This window comes from Heloderma suspectum, chromosome 5 (assembly GCF_057233095.1).
Source record: "Heloderma suspectum isolate Gila_16-S chromosome 5, 16-S_ref, whole genome shotgun sequence".
NCBI classification, from domain to species: domain Eukaryota; kingdom Metazoa; phylum Chordata; class Lepidosauria; order Squamata; family Helodermatidae; genus Heloderma; species Heloderma suspectum.
Window position 1 is genome coordinate 9,838,525 of NC_139462.1, and position 21,473 is coordinate 9,859,997.

Here is a 21,473-nt window from a genome sequence, read left to right on the forward strand (position 1 = left end):
ATTGTGGCTTGAATGTTCAAATTCTGCCTGGCATATGCCAGAACCATTTGTGTTTGAGTCCCATTTTTGGCAGATAGATAGATAGATATTTAAATCTTAGCCCCAAACACCTGGAGGGCACAGGGTTGCCTACCCCTGTCTTAGAGTGATTCCTGTTCATACTCCAGAAATTGGAAGCAAAAGCTACAACTTCACAACAGCAGCTAAAAGGAGGTTTGGAAGCCAGGATGAATTGCATGGAAACCAAGTTGCAACAGCAAAGGATCTTGAAGCAAAAATGGAGACCTGGGTTCAGGAAAACCAACTCATTCACAAGGGATTGGTGCAGAACCCAGAGCATCAATGCGAGGAAGTGAGAGCCTCAGTTAATCAGCTGCTACAAGGAGTCAGGACTGATAAAGAAGCTGCAGAGTACCTAGTCTGGGGTGAGTGAGGAGATCCTTAAAGTGGATGGGCAGCTGATGGACTTTGTGGATATCTGCAGCTGAGAAGCAAGATATTTCGGGTGCTTCCAGATGGCGGGGTGGTAACACTAACAATCAGAAGGCAACGTGCAGCTATTTTGTGCTTTTCCCCTTAATGAATTTTCCATGGTCAGAAAAATGACTGACGAGGCAGTGGGAAAACACAGGAATTTCCGGGATGTTGCCATTTTAAAAATGGCAACTCCCTGCAATAAGAGTGGGCACGTGCGTCCAGGCCTCAGGAGTTGGCGGCGGTGAGGATGGCAGTGGTGAGGACGGCGGCGGAGGCAGTGACAAGGTAAGGGGGTTTGTGTGGGGGCGTCAGGGGGGACCCGAAGCGGGGTTTGGCATCTGAATCCTGTTTCGGGTTCAGGGCCCCTCGAATCTGCCTGAGCCGAATTGGGCCTGCCTCTGAAGCCACGAAGCGGCTTCCAAGTCAGATCGAGGGGTCCCTACACAGCCCTAGTTCCCAGTAACACAGATGGTTGCACATTCTCTTGATTCTTGTTGCACCAGTACATTACACATAAGGACCACTTTTCTATAAATCTGTTACTTTGTTGTCTTCCCTCACTAACCCTCGCTTTGTTAGTTAACTTAACCCGATATATTATTTCCCATAATTTAATAATCCAATCATCATTTGTGGGGGCTTTCATTTTTTTCCAGTTTGCAGATATCAGCATTCTGGTGGAAAATGGTGGCATTTTCCAGTGCAGAAAATGGATATGTCCATTTTAAGGCAGCAAAGGCACTATTAAAAAGCCCTCGCCATTCTTCAAATGTTATTATACCTGTTTTCACCACCATCAGCTTTGCCATCTGAAAACAGGCTATTCAGGGCGCAATCCTACGGCCGCTAGTCAGCGGCTAGATGGCCCTAGGATACGTCAGTTTCTGGGAACTGACCTTCCCCCCTCCCGTGCTGCCTTGTAGGCAGCGCAGAACGGCCCCGTGCTCGGCGCTTGGAAGAGGAGTGCAAAGCGGCAAAAATGGGGCGTTCCCGGGAGCGTTCCGGGGTGGGGAAAGCGGAAATGCCGGTACAACACATCCAACATGTTGTCCGGCAGTTGCTTCCCCTGCTCTGCCTTCCCACAGCTAGACAGCCAAAATCGGCTGTCTAGCCGCAAATGCAGGGTGGCTGAAGCGCGGAGGAGACAATCCCCTCCGTGCGTCTTGTGCCCTGCATTGGATAGGCGGTTGCCTCCGAGTTCGGAGGCAGCCACCTATTCTGGTAGGATCGCTCCCTTAAGAATCCTATGTCAAAGATCCCTGACCTCTTTTTTGCATAGGGACAAGGGAATAGCATATTGGAAGATGTAACGATGCATGGGTGGAGTTCTGCACATTCTAGATTATTTTTTTGCAGGGTGGTGTTGGGCAGGAATAGAAAGCTGCCATTTCCAGAGGAGGAAGTGCATGCGAACAGGAAACAGGATGCCAAGGGTAAAAGAAGCACGGTGGAGATTAAATGCATTGCAATCTAAATTCTAACCTTATGCAAGATCTGCTCCTTAGCAAAACTCTCATCTTTGTCACTAAGTGCGTTGATAGACTTTATGTTTGTTGAGGAGTGGGGCTGGTTTGGAAGTGCCCTTACTGTGTTCGGTGCAAACATACCTTTCTCTCTCCAGGGTCAAGTTGAAAGTGAAAGCCAGCTGCAGACAGTACCATGTGGTCAGCATGGGTGGTGTCCTCAGGAAACCTTTTCTCAATCCCTGGAACAGTTCTGGAACTGTTTTGAAAATGTGTCATTTTCTTAAAAAAAAAAAGAGAGAGAGAGAGAGAGAGAGGAAAAGGGAGAATTTATAAATAAATGTACATGTGGCGCTTAAAAAAATGAGAAAAAAGTGCAGAGTGGTCCTTCTAAAGGGTGAGGAGGGGACACACAGCTGATCCAGCTCTTGACTTGATAGAATGTGCATCTGCCATGCAGATGGCAAAACTGGGCTCACTCTAGGGGTGGAGAACCCACAGTGACCTTTCTCTTTAAATATGATGTCTCTCTTCAACTTTAGGCCCACTCTCCTGTCTCAGCTGTTTGTGACATCATTCTTGGCAACGCAGGAGACGATTGTGAATCAGAGGAGCAAGTCTGAGTGGAGAATAAAACACTGGGGGCTGGCACAGTTTTTCTCCCCCCTCCCACTTTATCTGCTGCAGTGCTAAGAAGTTTCAAATATTAAGGCTGTGGAATTCCACCCCCCGTTTCACACCTCCTTCTGAACTTTTTTTTATTTCATTCCAGGAGGAACCACGGGCTGTTTAAAAATCTGGCAGAATTGGTGGAGCAGGTAACATGGCATTTGCAAAATGCTGTATAAGATCACAGTGCAGAACAGACGATCTCCTCAGACTTGGTATACAATCATTCCTGACTGTAGAGCGCTGTACTAGGTTCAAACTAGGGCTTTTGGTTCCCGATGCATATGGGTGTGTTTGCATTGGCAGTTTACTGGTAGGATGACTACTCATTTTGCTTTCGCTGCTGTAGCCTTCCCACCTGACAGCAGTAGTGTCTGGCATTAACATTTTCTTCTCAGGCTGAGGAGAGCAGGGAAGAACAGTAATAGCTTACTCCTCAAGTGGCAGTGCAGACTGTCCAGAAGTGAAGTATTTTACTGCCGGAGCAAACTACTGCTCTTGAACAAGGTAGGTGCGAACACGCCCTTAGCTGGTGTACTGTGACAGCCACTGTACTTTAGTGGTGGAAGCTCGAATCCGAACCACACTTATTTGGGGGAAAGAACCATCGCTTGGACTTCCGAGTTAAGTACGCAAAGGCTTTGGTTCGAAACTCGTCAATAAAATCAACGGCATCGTGAGCCTATGCATGTTTACTCAGAAGAAAATCCCAGGAGGTTCAGCAATATTCAATGCCAGGCAAGCATGCATAGGATTGCTGCCTAAGAGGCATTAGGCAAACCATTATTGTTTGAGCTTCAATCCCCCCCCCGGCTCCCTCAAATTTGTAGTATGATGGTGATAGTACTTGCCTACTTTATAGGAATTTTGTGAATTACTGATAATGTATGTGAGATGTTTGGAAATTTTGAAATCTGCTACATCAGCCTTCCCCAGCTGGGTGCTTTCTAGATGTTTTAGACGGCAACTCCCATCAGCTCAACCACTGGCCATGCTGTCTGGGGCTGATGGGAGCTGTAGTCCAAAACATTTGAGGGCGCCAGGTTGGGCCAAATATAGCTCAGCTAGATTTGCAGGGCTACAGAAAGACAGACAGGTTGTTGCAATTTTCCTCTACCTTGGCCTCATCTCTTGCATGCCTCCTCCAGAGAATAAGGCGCTTCACTTTGGGAACCTCGTAAAAATCTTTTTCTGATCTGCATGGAATTCTCTTCCAATCAACTTCAGTCTTAATGGAAACAAGCCATCTACCCGTATGGAAAACCTTTCAAAGGTTCAGGTATGCACAGTGATGAGTTTCACACTGCCTGAAAGGGTCTTGGCATTGAACCTTGTAAAAAAAGAAAAGAAAAAGGGTGCCTGTATAGCCAAATCCTAGCAATTTTATAATTGGTTTACTAATGTATGTTGTTCAGTAGGCTAAAACTCTGAAAACGAAGACACTGCAGTGGTTTAATGCTATGAAGTTTGATGAAGTCAGGATGTTTGTGGCACAGGAAAGACCAACTACTGGCCCAAAAGATTGCTTCTCGTCCACACCCTGATTTTTCCCACTATCCTCCACCCTTCTCCATGTCAAATTGGGATTCAAGATGCCACTCCTTTTGTTGTTCGTTGTTCAGTCGTTCAGTCGTGTCCGACTCTTCGTGACCCCATGGACCATAGCACGCCAGGTCTTCCTGTCCTGCGCTCTCTCCCGGAGCGTGCTCAAGTTCATATTCATTGCATCTGTGATGCTATCTAGCCATCTCATCCTCTGTCGTCCCCTTCTCCTTTTGCCTTCAGTCTTTCCCAGCATCAGGGTCTTTTCCAGGGAGTTTTCTCTTCGCATTAGGTGGCCAAAATATTGGAGCTTCAGCTTCATTATCTGTCCTTCCAATGAGCACTCAGGGTTGATTTCCTTTAGGATGGACTGATTTGACCTCCTTGCAGTCCAGGGGACTCGTAAGAGTCTTCTCCAGCACCACAGTTCGAAAGCATCAATTCTTCGGCGCTCAGCCTTCCTTATAGTCCAGCTCTCACAGCCATACATTACTACTGGGAAAACCATAGCTTTGATTAGACGGACCTTTGTTGGCAAGGTGATGTCTCTGCTTCTTACTATGCTGTCTAGGTTGGCCATAGCTTTCCTCCCAAGGAGCAAGCGTCTTTTAATGTCATGGCTACAGTCACCGTCTGCGGTGATCTTGGAGCCCAAGAAAGTAAAATCTGTCACTGCTTCCATTTCTTCCCCTTCTATATGCCAGGAAGTGATGGGGCCAGATGCCATGATCTTCGTTTTTTTAATGTTGAGTTTCAAACCAGCTTTTGCACTCTCCTCTTTCACCCTCAACAAGAGGCTCTTGAGATCCTCTTCGCTTTCTGCCATTAGGGTGGTATCGTCTGCATATCGGAGGTTGTTGATAATTCTCCCAGCAATCTTAATTCCGACCTCTGATTCATCCAACCCGGCATTTCTCATGATGTACTCTGCATATAAGTTAAATAAGCAGGGTGACAATATGCAGCCTTGTCGTACTCCTTTCCCAATTTTGAACCAATCGGTTGTTCCATGTCTGGTTCTTACTGTTGCTTCTTGACCCTCGTACAAGTTTCTCAGGAGACAGGTAAGGTGGTCTGGTACTCCCATCACTTTCAGAATTTGCCACAGTTTGTTGTGATCCACACAATCAAAGGCTTTAGCGTAGTCAATGAAGCAGAAATAAACATTTTTCTGGAATTCTCTTGCTTTCTCCATGATGCAGCGAATGTTGGCGATTTGATCTCTAGTTCCTCTGCCTCTTCTAAACCCAGCTTGTACTTCCGGTAGTTCTCGGTTCGCATACTGCTGAAGCCTAGCTTGTAGGATTTTGAGCATCACCTTGCTGGCATTTGAAATGAGCGCAATTGTGCGGTAGTTTGAACACTCTTTGGCGTTGCCCTTCTTTGGAATTGGAATGTAAACTGACCTTTTCCAGTCTTGCGGCCACTGTTGAGTGTTCCAGATTTGTTGGCATATTGAATGCAGCACTTTAACAGCATCATCTTTTAGGATTTTAAATAGCTCAGCTGGAATACTGTCATCTCCACTAGCTTTGTTGTTACTAATGCTTCCTAAGGCCCACTTGACTTCACTCTCCAGGATGTCCGGCTCAAGTTCAGTGACCGCACTATCATGGCTATCAGGGACATTCAGATCTTTCCTGTATAGTTCTTCTGTGTATTCTTGCCACCTCTTCTTAATCTCATCGGCTTCTGTTAGGTCCCTGCCTTCTTTGTCCTTTATCATGCCCGTCTTTGCACAAAACGTTCCCTTGAGATCTCCAATTTTCTTGAAGAGATCTCTAGTCTTTCCCATTCTGTTGTTTTCCTCGATTTCTTTGCATTGTTCATTTAAGAAGGCCTTCTTGTCTCTCCTTGCTATTCTCTGGAACTCTGCATTCAGTTGGGTATATCTTCCCTTTCTCCCTTGCTTTTCGCTTCTCTTCTTTCCTCAGCTACTTGTAAAGCCTCATCAGACAGCCACTTGGCTTTCTTGCATTTCTTTTTCTTTGGGATGGATTTCGTTGCTGCCTCCTGAACAATGTTACGGACCTCCGTCCATAGTTCCTCAGGCACTCTGTCTATCAGGTCTAATCCCTGAAATCTATTCCTCACCTCCACTGTATATTCATCAGGGATATGATTTAGGTCATACCTGAACGGTTTAGTGGTTTTCCCGACGTTCTTCAATTTAAGCCGAAATTTTGCAAGAAGCAGCTCATGATCTGAGCCACAGTCAGCTCCAGGTCTTGTTTTGACTGACTGTATGGAGCTTCTCCATCTTTGGCTGCAAAGGACATAATCAATCTGATTTCGATATTGACCATCTGGTGACGTCCATGTGTAGAGTCGCCTCTTGTGCTGTTGGAAAAGAGTGTTTGCTATGATCAGCATGTTCTCTTGGCAAAACTCTATTAGCTTTTGTCCTGCTTCATTTTGTACACCAAGGCCATGCCTGCCTGTTATCCCGGTGATTTCTTGACTTCCTACTTTAGCATTCCAATCCCCTATGATGAAGAGGGCATCTTTTTTTGGTGTTAGTTCTAGAAGGTGTTGTAGGTCTTCATAGAACCGATCAACCTCAGCTTCTTCGGCCTCAGTGGTTGGGGCATAGACTTGAATTACTGTGATGTTGAATGGTTTGCCTTGGATTCGTACTGAGATCATTCTATCATTTTTAAGATTGTACCCCAGTACTGCTTTTCCCACCCTTTTGTTGACTATGAGTGCTACTCCATTTCTTCTAAGGGATTCTTGCCCACAATAGTAGATATGATGGTCACCTGAATTAAATTCGCCCATGCCTGTCCATTTTAGTTCGCTGATTCCCAAGATGTCGATGTTCAATCTTGCCACCTCATGTTTGACCACCTCCAGCTTACCTTGATTCATTGATCTGACATTCCAGGTTCCTAAACAATATTGTTCTTTACAGCATCGGATTTTCTTTTCACCACCAGACACATCCACAGCTGAGTGTCCTTTCGGGTTTGGCCCAGCCGCTTCACTCTTTCTGGCGCTACTTGGAAATACCCTCTGCTCTTCCCCAGTAGCATATTGGACACCTTCCGACCTGAGGGGCTCATCTTCCGGCGTCATCTCTTTTAGCCTTGTGATACGTTCCATGGGGTTTTCTTGGCAAGAATACTGGAGTGGGTTGCCATTTCCTTCTCCAGTGGACCACATTTTGTCAGAACTCTCTGCCATGACCTGTCCGTCTTGGGTGGCCCTGCACGGCATAGCTTATGGCTTCACTGAGTTACGCAAGCCCCTTCGCCACAACAAGGCAGTGATCCATGAAGGGGATGCCACTCCTTACCTGATAACAATCCTCTCTGTTGGAAAATGAGGCCACCCTCAAGGCCTTAAATGTGTGTGTTTTGCTTTTCCTCTTAGTTTGCACACAATGCATTACTGTACCACACACACACACACACGTCCACAAAGGACTTATTGGCGGTGGCTTCCTTTTCAGTGTGGCCACGCAAGTGCAGGGAAGAGAATCACTCCCTGTAATAGCAGACTCAGGTGGTGAGTGCCAACAGCATTGGAGCCAAAATGAGGCCACTGAGGGAGGTATCAGCATGCTCGGCATTGGTGGTGTGTGTGTGGGGTGGAACCCGGAGATTTACAGAAGTACACAATGTCTTTTTAAAAATAAACCTAAGAACTGAGCATGCTGCATAGCCACAGAGCGTTGACTGTCAGTTGCAAAAGAAAAATGGGAGCTGGGAGTGGGGGGGATGGCTTATCCTGAAGGAGGGCATGGCTGGCCTGAAACCCTGAAAAGGAGTACTTCTGTTAGGAGGTGAGGATGCACTGCAACATTTTGCTGCAGGCTCCTTTTCTTAACTTCTGTTTTCAAATTCAGATCTAAACATAAAGTGCATCCAGGGGAAAAGATGTTCAGTGCGTGCTAAGAGGCACTGTGTGCTTATGCCCGTTTTTGTAGGGTACACACCTTTAATGATGCAGTGGCTGGAGTGTGTTGAGCCTGGATGCAGGAATTCAAGTTCATCTTCCCCCTTCACAATGAGGCTCACTGGAGACGGCCTTGACCATGTCACCTTACTTTCTTAGCCTAACGTCCTCGCAGGCTTGTTGTCAGGCAAAAATACTGCTCTGAGATCCATAGAAGAAGGGGATACAAGATCCAAACGTAACAAACACATCACTGGATCTGCCAAAGGGAAATGCACTTTGTGCACCCCCCCCCCCCCGCCCAAGAAAACAAAACAAAACTTGATCCCACTCAGGGGAATAGGCAATGAGGGGATGTGTGCTCACAGCTCCTTTTCTGAGGACCTCCCCTCCCATGAAAGCTTCTGCCAGAATTGGTTACTCTTTCAGGTGCCACAGGAAGCTTTCTTTGTTGTTTTTGCTGCAGTAGCCAAACGTGGCACCCCTTGTGCAAACCCTTACAGGAAAGGCACTCTGCATATGCTCTGAGGTACTTTGCCCTTGTGTATATATGCATGTGTGCGCATGTGTGTGTGTGGGGGAGTTTCTTTTCCTGGGGAGAAATGACCCCCCCTTGGAGGTGGGAGAGAGGAAGGCTCTGCACATGCTCAGAGGCATGGGGCTTTATAGCAGCAATGTGTCTATGTGTGTATGTGTGTGTAATTTCCTTTTCCTAGGGAGGAATGAAACCCCCTTGGGGGTGGGAGAGAGGAGGGCACTGTGCACATGCTCAGAGGCATGGGGCTATGTAGCAGCACTGTGTGCAGGTGTGGGGGGGATTTCCTCAGGGAGGAACGAACCCCCCTCGGGGGTGGGAGAGAGGAAGGCACTCTGCACATGCTCAGAGGCATGGGGCTATATAGCAGCAGTGTGTGTGTGCGTGTGCGGGGGGGATTTCCTTTTCCCAGGGAGGAACGAACCCCCCGCGGGGGTGGGAGAGAGGAGGGCACCCTGCACATGCTCAGAGGCATGGGGCTTTATAGCAGCAGTGTGTCTATGCGTGTGCGTGTGCGGGGGGGCATTTCCTTTTCTCAGGGAGGAACGAACCCCCCGCGGGGGTGGGAGAGAGGAGGGCACCCTGCACATGCTCAGAGGCATGGGGCTATGTAGCAGCTGTGTGCGCGTGAGTGGGGGGAATTTCCTTTTCCCAGGGAGGAACGAACCCCCCGCGGGGCTGGGAGAGAGGAGGGCACCCTGCACGTGCTCAGAGGCACGGGGCGCGCGCGTGCGCGTGTCCTCGGCGGGGGGGCCTGGAGCGCGCGCGGGGGGGCGGGCCGGCGGCGGCGGGCGAGGCGGCCTCTGGCGAGGCGCGTCCGGCGGGCCCGCCTGCGAGGAGGAGCCCGGCGCCGGTGGGCGGCCGAGGAGGAGGAGGAGGAGAGGAGGAGGAAGGGCGGGCTGCCGTGAGCGGGCCGCCGGTCGTCGCCTCGCCGCAGAGCCAGCCGCCGCCGTCGTCGCGGGGTCCGCAGGGCGCCGCCGCCGCCGCCAGCACTGTCGCCCGCCCGCCGCCACGCTGAAGAGCCCTCGCCCCCCGTCACCTCAGGAGAGAGGTACCGGCGCCCCCTCCGCATCGTCGCCCCGCTTCCGCCCTGCGGCGCCTCGCGGACGAGGAAGGCCCCGCGCCCCCCTTCGGGGACCCCCATATTGCTTCCTTGGGGGGCTCCTTTCCTGTGCGGCGGCCCCCCTTGGCGGCGGCCCCCGTTTTGGGGGTGCTGCTGAGACCCCGCCCCCGTGCCTCACCCTGGTGAGGAGGGGGGATTCTTATTCCTGCTGGGCAGCCAAGCCCCCCCGCCCGCCTCGATCTGGAGGAGGGTCCCGTCACCATCTTGGGGATTTATGGCAGCAGGCCCCCACCTCAGTGTCTTTGCAGTCTCCTAGATATCTGTGTGCGCGCGTGCGTGCGTGCGTGCGTGCGCGTGCGTGGGTTATCATAGTAGCAAGCAACCCCCCCCCCACTTCCTCAGGAAGGTGGGGGGACGTCCTATTAGTAGGGGATTTTTAGAGACCCCCTTCCTAAGCCCATGTAGGTTAGTGGTGGCCTTGTTATAATAGGCATCAAAGCCCCCCACCTTCCCCTCAGCCTGGGCCCCGTTTTATCATGTTAGGCTAGACCCCTCCTCAGTATCTCCCCAGTCTTTTGGGTCTATATAGGTAAAAAAGACCCCCCCCTCACACACACACACCTCATTCACTTCAATCCTATCTGAGGATTTAAGACCTGGTGGGTGGAAGGAAAAGAAAGGAGCCAGGGGGCGGTGTTGGTTATTTTTAAGGGTGTGCATATGTGTTACATACTCCCCCCCCCCCCTTATGTGCTTAGGCTCATGAGGACTGGAGGTCTGGATGGAGTGATACATTCCCATTACTGTGAAGCAAGTCAAGTCCACCCCCCGCCCCCAATTTTGGGAGTTTGAACTGCAGGAGGTGCCCTTGTTGGAGACTGCAGATACCTACTCCCCCCCCTCAGTTTAATTGTGGGGGGGAGTGTTCCCACTATCCTTTTAGATCTCAAAGCTTGCATAAGATAAGATAGTGTTCCTCTTATCATTTTAGAGACTCCCTTCATAATAATACCTGAACCTCACTGAAGCTCAGGTGTGTATGCGTTGGGGAAATAGATCCTTGCATTGTCCTTAGTGCAGAATCCCACACAATGACCCCCCCAATTCGTGTGAGGGCTCAGATTGGGGGCTTCAAACCTTTGGGGGTGCAACTGCGGTTGATGGTGGGGTTACCTAGTGCACAGAGTCATACCCACAGAGGATCAGGTTCCTTTTCTTCTCCCTCTTTCACCTTTGTTCATAATGACACCTCCCAGCCCTCCCAGCCCATCTCATTTTCAGGATTATTTCCTCTTTCTATGTCTGCCTGAGAGTGTGTGAGATTCCAGCAGCAGGAGTGACAACATACCCGGCTTTTCCCAGAGAATAAAGTCCGCTTTATCCTCGCTGATGTTGCCGTATTAATCGCTCTAATATTATTTTTCCTGAATATCACAAAAGATGGAATATGCGGGGTCAGACGGCTCCTCGGAGCCATGAAATTATGATGAAAAATGAGATTGTGATGAAACTGATGGACGAAAAATATTTATTTCTTTAAAATTACCTTGCCATGTCGCCTTTCTAATGGTTGCGTGGGCTCAAGGCGACAGACAGGAAAGCAAAAAAGCATTTTTATAAAAGCAATAAAACACATTTTTAAAACTGTTTGAAAAAGAAACAGAAATGAACAACAATGAGGTTTTGCGCTGCTCTGTTCAAGCTATATTGTCTTTTGTCAGCACCTGCAGCTCTTTGAGAGGAGGGGGTTGTTTTGTTCCAAGGCCTTGGGGTGAAATTGCCCTTGTGATCTGCTTCACACCCCAATAATACTAAGTATCCCATTTGCCCATTATCTAAAGATGTGAATGAATCATTAGCCTGACCTGAGAAATTGACCTGAGTGAGGGTTTTTCACCTTTCTGCAGTTTTCTTCGGGTGGGTGAATGGATGGATGGATGGATGGATGGGAAAAAGGAGAAATCTGCTAACAAAGCCTGCCTTCCCCTTCCCCCAATAACACTGCTAGTTGGGGGTTTCGTCACTGGTTTCAGCTGCATCAGCCTGGCATGCTTTGTGTTGAGATAATGTGCTAGCGGAAAGAGTATATACAGCATTATGTGTCGGTGGAAATGTTCCAAAGAGTAGTTCTGCCAGCTCAAATTGCTGATGTATATGAAACAGCAGTGTGCACAGAGTTCAAGTACACAGTATTAGGAAAATAATTGTACGGCATAAGCTTTTTTCAATCAATGTTTGGTTGTATGTGAATTCCAGTGATGAAGATAAGAATGTAAGAATTGTCTTGCTGGATCCGACCAAGGTCCATGTAATCTGGTATCCTTTTCTGAGTAGCAGTCAGCCTTTGGGAAACTCATAAATTGGGCAAGAAGGTGTGGCTTTCCCCCTGTTACATTGCCCCCAGCATCTGATATGTGGATTAATGCTGCTTGACATGGCTGTTCCATTGTCCTGTCATGGCTAATAGCCGTTGATAGGCAAATTGAAACACCATGGGTATGGTCTCTTTAATTAATTAATTAATTGTATTTATCATTACCATTTATATACTGTGTTATCTGCTAAAAAGCCATCAGGGCAAGGCACAACAATTTAAAACAATAAAACCTTGCAACAATAAAACAAGCACAGTAAAAACATGAAAACATTTAAAACTACATATTTGTAAAGGCTAAATGGAAAAGATGCATCTTCACACCCATTCTAAAGGCCAAGAGAGCTGATTGTAGTTCTTGAGGGGAGTGCTTACCATAGTTTGGGGGCAACACAGGAGAAAGCCCTTTCACACGCACCTGGCAAATGGGCCTCTGTGGGTAACTGTGCCCGTCAAAAGGGCCTCTCCTGTAGATCTTAGTACTTGGGCAGGTTGCTAGTGTGACAGGTGATCCCTTAGATAGCCAGTTCCTAAGCCATTTAGGGCTTTAAAAGGGCACTTTGCATTGAACCTGGAAAGCAATTGGCAACCAGTTCAGGACAGGTATAGTATGGTCCTGATACCGTGCACCACCATCTCAAGGGGTGGGTGCTGCCGCTCTGTGTCCCTTCATCATGTCTCCTTGGTAATGTGCGAGTGAAAAAAGTGTGATGTGACATCATTGCGTTAGCATCCCCCTGCAACCGGCTGCAAAGGAAGCCCAACAGGTAGTGTGGGAAACACACAATGATGGCATGTCATAGAATCATAGAATAGTAGGGTTGGAAGGGGCCTATAAGACCATCGAGTCCAACCCCCTGCTCAATGCAGCAATGTCATCGCAGGTGGGTTTCCCCCCCCAGCTACACGTTACCAGGAAGATGTGGTTTTGCAGTGCCCATGCATTTCCCCATATCATGTAGTTCAAACCTAAGCTAATGGCCATCATCACACCTTGTTGCATATAATGATACCAACATTAATCTAGCAAATTTTGGCAATCTCAGTATCTTCACGTCAAAGAATTGGTTAATAGTATTTTACTACTGGCTTTAACCCCCCCCCCCCCCCCGGCCCTTGATGCTAATAATAGAGGCAAAAATGATCTAAACTCATGGACTAAGAAAATGGGAATTTCCAGTGAAGGAGCTGGATGAATCTATATTGTCTCTTAGGGTACAATCTTATGCAAGTTTAGACTGAAAAAACTCCCCATGTATGCTGGGGAATGCTGGGAGTTGTAGGATTTTTTTCTGTCTAAACTTGCATAGGATCGCATCCTTAATTTATTTACCTGGCTAAATTCATCTTTCCTTCTCCTTGTGCCCTGGCAAGGTTCTCTTTCTTTGCCTTTGAGAGCTTGAAATACGGTTGATACAGACAAATTAACAGTAGGTTAATTGCAGGTTATTTTTTTGATACCCCTTGATTTCCTAGAGCAAATTCATAAACATGTTTAGTTTTGGCAGTCCTTCTCAGCATTATGATATCGGTGAGACAAATCTAGAGCTGCTTGCCAACACAAAGACATGGAGTGTATCGATGAAGAATTTTGGATGGGTGATACTGTGATCATAGTAACCTTTCCAACCTGAGCCTAGGCATGTTTACTCAGAAGAAAGGTTTCTGCTCTCAAGTAAGTGTGCACGGGATAGCAGTCATCTCTTGTTAGCATGCACACACCCCATTTGTATATGGCAGCAGGAGGCAACCTGTATTTGCACTCCAGATGTTTGAGATTTTCTCCAGTGAGGTCTGTCTGTTGCCAACATTGCAATCTTTAAATAAATAAATATATTTGTTTGGCGCCAGGATAAGACTTTCCTCTACTCCCAGGCGTCTCAGCTGATGGCATGAAATCGTCTTCTTAATTCAGTTGTTTATTGGGTCTTGGTATTTTATTGTTAATTGTTTTAGCTGTTTCAGAGGTTTATTTTAGGGTTTTGTGTATATTTAGTCCCTGTTATCAGATGCCTTGAGTCCTTTTTTGAGAAAGGCATCAAACAAATTTAATAAATAACCTCAACAACAGCTTCTATAATCCCTGACCATTGGCCATGTTGACTGGGGCTTATGGGAGTGTAGTCCAAACATCTGGAGGGCATCAGGCTGCCTACTGATGGTATAGGGCAAATATGTGTTTGGAAACCAGGGGATGGAGAAACGGTGGTGGTGGTGGGTGCAATTTGGAGCTGAGAATTCGTAGGCCAGTCTTGCCTAGCCTGGTACCTTCCAGATGTGTTGTATTACAGTTCCCATAATTCCCCGCCAGCACGGTGAGCATGTAGTCCAACACATCTGGAGGGCACCAGGCTGGCGAAGGCTGTAGTAGGCATAAAAAGAATGAAGCCCTCCTTTTTTTCTGCCACTTTTCTGCTGCAAATTTCTCCCCTCTTGATGCTGCTCTTAAAAAAAAAAGAACAGCCTCAGAACCTGCTACAAATGTTTGCATGTGTTGTGGAGATCTCATAGTACTGTGTGTGTGTATGTATGTATGTTTGTGTATACACACACACACACTCATTCATGCACTTTCATTTTAAGTTTGTGATCTGCTGTTAAGTACAAAGTTTAGGCTGAAAGGGTGCCCTTCCTTAACCCTGTTAATCCTAATTTACATAGTGTTGCAGCACTTACTGTGAAGTATTATACCTAAAGAATAACATGTGAGGTTAAGTTAAGGACATGATGGGATTCTGTGTCCTTAACTTTGGTAGGATGTAAACAACCATGTTTGTTTTAAATATATAAACTTGATTTTATTGACTGATAATTCTCTGTGTTCCATACTGAGCCCTTTGATTTTCAAAATGTGGTTCAAACCTAACAGCGTCATGGCAGGATAGGTGAAAATTTGCACTTTGTGGTAAATGTTATTTTTAAATCCTACTAGATTGCTAATGGTCAGAGGTGGGTGGTCATGTTTCCTTCTCTCTTTTGTCTTCACGGTTGTTCCATTTTACAGATGGGAAACTGGGGCTGAGAGCATGAGGCTTGGCCAGATGACTCCATGGCTAAGGGCGCAATCCTGTCGGGATAGGCGGCCGCCTCTAAACTTGGGGGTGACCGGCTATCCAATGCAAGGCAGGAGAAGCATGGAGGGGATCGTCCCCTCTGCGCTTCAGCCGCCCTGCATTTATGGCTAGACAGACAATTTTGGCTGTCTAGCGGTGGGACCTCAGAGCGTGGGAAGAGGCAGCTGGATGACACATAGGATGTGCCATACCAGCATTTCCGACTTCCCCCAGGAACGGGGCCGTTCCGTGCTGCCTGGGTGCGTGGGTGGGGGTGGAGGTCGGTTCTCAGGGATCTGACCTATCCTTTGGCCGTTTAACTACTGACTAGTGGCCATAGGATTGCTCTCTAAGTTAGAATTACGTAGTTGGTTTGTAGTCCAGAGAATGCAATCCAGTTTGTAAATGATTTGATAATTAAAACATTATAGTATCATTACAGGGGGTACTTTTGAGGCTACTTGGTTAATTGACAGTTTCAGCTAAGCAATTTATTTTTGAATTACTCAAAGCACGTTGCCTGAATCAAAACAGGTGCATAGATTGTATTACAACAGATTGGCTGCAATCAAACACACTTACTGGAGAGTACATCCCATTCAATTTAGAGGGACTTACTTCTGAGTAAACATGTATAGTATTGTGGTGTCATATGATGTTTCAGCCAAAGGTAGAAAATTGCAGACACTCAATGGCTGTTAATAATTTGAAATTGGTACCTAGGAATTTCAATTTGTTCAATATTAAACCCATATTCTAGCCTAGGTATGGTGTTATGACTTTTTTTTATAATAAAGAAAGCAGAATGTGTAACAGGGGAGGGGCCATAGCTCAGTGTGATAGAGCATCTCCTTTCCATGCAGAAGGTTCCAGTTTCGGTCCATCTTCTCCAGGTAGGCCTAGGAAAGAATCCTGCCTGAAACCCTGGAGAGCCACTGCCAGTCAGTGTTGACAGTACTGGGCTAGATGGACCAAGTGCCTGACTCAATGGCATCTTCCTGTGTCCCTACGGGTAAGACTTCTCTGTTGCATCCCTGCTGTCATGTGTCTCTTGTTATAGATTAACATCTTTTGAGTGAGCGTTGGAACATCAAGTCAGTTGACCGGTCAAATATTGTCAATTGACTGGTCGATTGACCATCTGTTATCTGATTGTGGTCAAATATTGTCCAAATATTCCTTGAAGCTGATGTCTCAGTGTGAGTTTATCTTTTTAATTTTGTTATGGTGTCATTTTGTGAGCAAGGGGAGGAGCGAAGGAAGCTTGTCACCTTGGTGTACAGCAGTCAGGGACAACTTAAAGCTTAACATAAGAGCTGCTCTGCTGGATTAGACCAGAGGCTGGTCTAGTTCACCATCCTGTTTTTGTGAACAGATGCTTCTGGGCAGCTCAATTCGAGGCAATCGTCCTTCCCCACTGTTGGCACCCAGCAGTTGGTATTTAGGGGCAGACTTCCTCTGAAGCTGGAGGTTCCATCTAGTTGAACTGCCAGCATCCTTTGGGCAGTATCCTCTACTGCAGCTGCAAATCCACTAGTTCTGTTGCACCAGCGGGACCCACTGTTAGCACAACAGGAACAAGCGCTTCCAAAAACTAACCTTGGAAATGGGAGGAAACGCTCATTTCCAGAATGGGACAGGTTAGTAGAGCTCCCTTCTGTGAGCTCCGCTGACCTGCCCTTGTTTCAGGAACCACCAGCTTCCCGCTGCGCTAGCAGTAGGTCCCACCAGCACACGGCAGCGAAGGATGCTGCCCATGGACAGACCTCTCCTCTTCCGTGAATGTGTTTAATCCTCCTGTAAAACTTCCTAAACTAGTGGCCATCACCACGTCTTGTGGCAGTGAATTTGATAAATGTACTGTGTGCTGTGTGAAGAAGTACTTTACTTCATTCTGAGTCTATTTCACTGGGCGAACCTTGGTTCTAGTAATATGAGAGAGGAAGACAAGCTTCTCTATCCACTTTCTCTACACCATGCATCATTTTATAAATTTCAGTCATGTACTCCTTTGGTCATCTTGTTTGTAAAACCAAAAGTCTCCAAATGTTTTAGCTTTCCTCCTAGGGTAGGCACAACTCCTGAGATCATTTTGGTTGTGCATTTCTGCACTTTTCCAGCTCCACAATGTCCTTTTTTTAAGATGAGTGACCAGAGCCGCACACTTTATTCTAAATGTGGCTGTGCCATAGATTTCACTGCATTAAAAAAATGTTAATTTCATTGTTTCTCAGTAATTGTTAAGTAATTGGTTTTGAAATTAGCCTGATTAAAGTATTCAAGTGAAGTTAATGCTTTAAAAATCCTTGCTCATTATTTGATCAGTACTTGATCAGTTGCTCAATCATTCATATATATTAATGATGTTGCCTTTGGTTCATTTTGGCCTTTAGGGAAGTGGTTTCTGGCTTTTAAATTTACAGTGCAATCCAGTATGTGTACACTTGTCTTACTGAGGTCAGTGGGACTTATTTCTGGGTAAATGTGTGTGGGATTGCAGCCTTAATTTCTTCTGCTTAAGCAGACAATGGTCTGGTTCACATGTAATGACAACCTATGGACTGTTTAAAGCATGGGTTGTTGGGGCCAAGCAAGAGTGAGCACTCATCTCCTGCACACTCACTGCTTCTGCTTTGCATCTGCTTTGCTATGGTTACGATGTCTGAATCCAGCATTCTGGATTGTAGAAGATTAAACAATCCAGAGTTTGGACCCATGGCTTGTTCTTGGGTTAAAACTCTGGGTTCTTTAACCCTCAGTAGCTCAGAGTGCTGGGTCAAGAGTGGGTTATTCCTGGGTTGATTAGTGAAGCAGATGCAAAGCGACAGCAGCAAGCAGGTGGGATGCAGTGCGCTTGTTCACTCCTGCGCAACCCCGCCAATTCATGGTGGTTTGACCCTGAGTCAGCGTTCTGTGAGAACCAGGTCAGTGCTAGAGTCAGTGTTGAGCTCTGTTCTCAGATTTCTGTGCCTACACATTACAAAATTAGTCGCTTGTAAGAGGGATCCACCCTAATTTTGGATTGTATGAAATGGCCCTCGGATTCTATTTCCTAGAAGTATCATTCATTTTTAAAAAACAGCATTTTAGCTTTTAAAATTTCCCTATACAGGAACCTTTTTTTTAACCCAGTCAACTTGTTTAACGCTGAAAGGTGACTTTGTGACAGAGATCATCGAGAGAGGGAGTTTTACTTTACGCAGAAGTAATTTCCATATCAGAGGTGTCTTGTTTACAAATTGAAGCATATTCAAAAGATTAAGAAATGCTGAATGTCCTAGAGCCAAAATTGACTCTCCTACATACATTGCAAGGATTTGCTTGCTGGCCGTGGTTGCTGCAGAGCTGGCCCTGGATATAGCTTCAATGGTATCCTGCACAAGGCAGGTGGTCAATGGCGTAGTGATTGAATGCCTGGCATTGTGTGTGGTAATCCTGTCCCTCCTCAAGATCCCTCAGGGGAGGATCCTGTGTGTGTGTGTGTGTGTGTGTGTGTGTGCATGCGTGCGCGCTAGAGGGGGTGGTGGGGAGCAAGGGCGGGTTGCCTAGTGTGCTTTTTGCCTGATTTCTGCTTTGATGTGTGTGTGTGTGTTTGCGCCTGGGTTGTTTGTGTGTGCAGGTGTATAGTCTGGATTTGTGTGTGTGTATGTGGCATGGGTATAGGGCCGCGGTGGCTTAGTGGTTAAGACGCTGAACTGCAGACTGGAAGGTCGGCAGGACAGCAGTTCGAGACCCGAGTGCCGCGTGACGGAGTGAGCTCCCGTCTTCAGTCCCAGCTTCTGCCAACCTAGCAGTTCGAAAGCAAGAAATTGCAAGTAGATAAATAGGTACCGCCTTGGCGGGAAAGGTAACAGCGTTCCGTGCACCTGGGTGTTCAGTCATGCCGGCCACATGACCACGGAAGCGTCTTCGGACAGCGCTGGCTCTTCGGCTTAGAAACGGGGATGAGCACCGCACCCTAGAGTCGGACACGACTGGTTGGGGACACCTTTACCTTTACCTTTTTATGTGGCATGGGTGTGAATTTTACCTGTGTGTGTTTCTATCATCATCATCAGTTTGCCTGCTGTAAAATGGGTATTTTGCTGTGCTTTGTGTGGGCAAATCAGTGATTTGGCATTTGGGGCTCAGCCCCCATCTCTGCTTTGTTCACAGTTTCTTGGCCAAGTTACTAGTCTCCGAGCCTCATCAGTTTGCCTTCTGTGAAGTGGGTGTTCTGTGACTAGCTGTGCCCACCATGACAACCATTTGTGAGAAAGCCCATGACACACTACCAAAATTTGAAATGTGCCCTCTGGCCCAAAAGGTTTGGGGACCCCTATTCACTTTAGAGTCACATCTTAGACTGTAAGCTCCTTGAGGCAGGGAACTGTCTCTTTTGCTTATGCTGCAAAACACTGTTTAGCTAACTAAGAGTGCAGTTGTATGCATGTTTAGATAGTAAAAAGTTCTACAATTCCCAGCATGCCCCAGCCAGCCATGCTAGCTGGGACATGCTGGGAGTTAGGGGACTTTTTCTGTCTACATATGCATACGATTGCACCCTAAGAGAGCAGTCCCAGACTGGGTGGGGAATGCTAGAAGTTGTAGGACATTTTTCTGCCTAAATATGCATAGGATTGCGCCCTAAATAACGTAACATAGAGAGCATTTATTTATGTAAGGCACCACCTGCTTTGTAATCTGGCTCACTTCTGGCAGCAAACGTTGTCTAGTGTGATGATGTGTGGTTATGGGCTGTTTCATGCATGACCCCGTGCACAATGCTGTACAGGATCCAAAGTCTTTGAGTGCCTGTAGCATCTACAGCTGCCCTATTAGCACCCCCACTGCCTGGCTGCTTTGGCTTCTTTTGGCAGTTAAGAGGAGCAAGGAAGTGGCTGTGGATGTCACGTGAACTAGTTCTTCTCTGCTCCATGAAGAAGCCAGGTGTTGCCAGAGGATGAGACAGTGGATGTGCGGCGCTGCTGCTGAAATGGCTGGGAGGGAGACACCCATGAGTGGCTGTGCCGGCTGCTAGAGCCAGTAGCTACTACAGTCACCAGAGGCTCAGTTGTGGATTGCTGCGTGAACACTCTGTGTTGAAAGGATTTATGTGGGAAGAGAGTGGAATTACGGTACTAGGTGTAAGTCCGGCCTGTGTATGTTGCCCAGCTCCACTGGTGTGCTTAATGTGGTGGTGGAGACAAAGCTACCATGTAGCGGCAGCCTGGTGTCTGCTCTGACCCTCAAATCTTGATTATCTGCAGAAGGGAATTTAGGGTGCTCTCCCATTTTCTGGGCATGTAGTAAAGCAGCCACGAAACAGCCAAAGAATCGCATCATTGTGCATATGCAAATATGAGCTTAACAATCAATCTATGGGTGCAACAGAGTCATATGGTTCAGTTCATGCTGGACTGTACCATTTCAGGCTGCAGGTGGACTCGTTCATTGAAAGAGGGATGTTTTAGCCTAGTCAGTTCCTTGAAATGCTAATGTTCTAACAGGGACTTTTGGAGTGTGTGTGTGCTGAGGATTTAATCAAACGTGGTCCCCTTCCATGGCAGCCTGAAATGGTGTAGTCCAACAGTAGCTGTGCCATGTGATTCTGCTGCACGTATAGATCGGCTTTGAGGCATATTCTTGGTGGGCCACCTCTGAGGTGGTTTGACAGCCACATGTCTTAGACTTCTGTCTGACTTCTTGCACAGTACAGGGCATGTGTCTTCCACCATTTTCTGGTTCCTTTTTCTACATATGTCTGAATGTAAAATCATTATGAGCATATGACTTCTTGGACTGCAGTAAAACCCCAACAGTTCTCTGTTTGAGCTTAACGATTTTAATCACAACTCACATCCCATATCAGAGGCCTGAAAAATGTCATTTAAGTGTGCCTTTTTAAACAGTTACATGTAAAGAGGTGAACTGCTTGGAACTAGGATTAATTGAGGACCACTCCCATAATCTTTATGCTTCCCTTGATGTTTGTCTGCCTATCCCGTTCTTCGTTGTTCATTGTTTTGCTGAGTGAAAACGTATTTTGTGGAGGATGTGCCTCTCTAAGAATTAGCTAACTGAATTCATATTGACCTGGTTCCAACATAACACTAACCCATGGTTTAGTTAACCCATGGGTTGTTGAATTCTAGGTTGTGGTGATGTGTGAACCATGGTTTATTAACCATGAACAATCCGAAAACAGAACCCATGATTTGTTGTTGGGTTATAAATTCTGAGTTGTTTAAACTATGGATTGTCATTATGTGCTGATCCAGAACCGCGGGTTGTTCATGGGTTGTTTCGCCAGGCTACAGAGACAGTGGGCAATAGTGGTAAAAAACACACCGGCGACTCTACGTGCTAGTCTTAGAGCACTGCAAAGGCATTTGGGATACAGGAAGGGAGTGGGCGG

General features: G+C 46.9%; 1 protein-coding gene across 3 annotated transcripts in view; it reads left to right on the top strand.

The window, feature by feature from the left end:
* Positions 1-9,449: 9,449 nt before the first annotated feature.
* The window catches only part of SMOX (spermine oxidase), a 61,769-nt gene continuing 49,745 nt past the window's right edge, over positions 9,450-21,473 (top strand). For 2 of the 3 annotated variants that reach the window (XM_084855352.1, XM_084855354.1), the window contains exon 1: positions 9,450-9,637. The gene's annotated coding sequence lies outside the window, so the exon portion shown is untranslated. Of the gene's footprint in view, positions 9,638-15,969; positions 16,089-21,473 lie in introns of all 3 variants that reach the window. The other variant, XM_084855353.1, reaches the window with a different exon arrangement.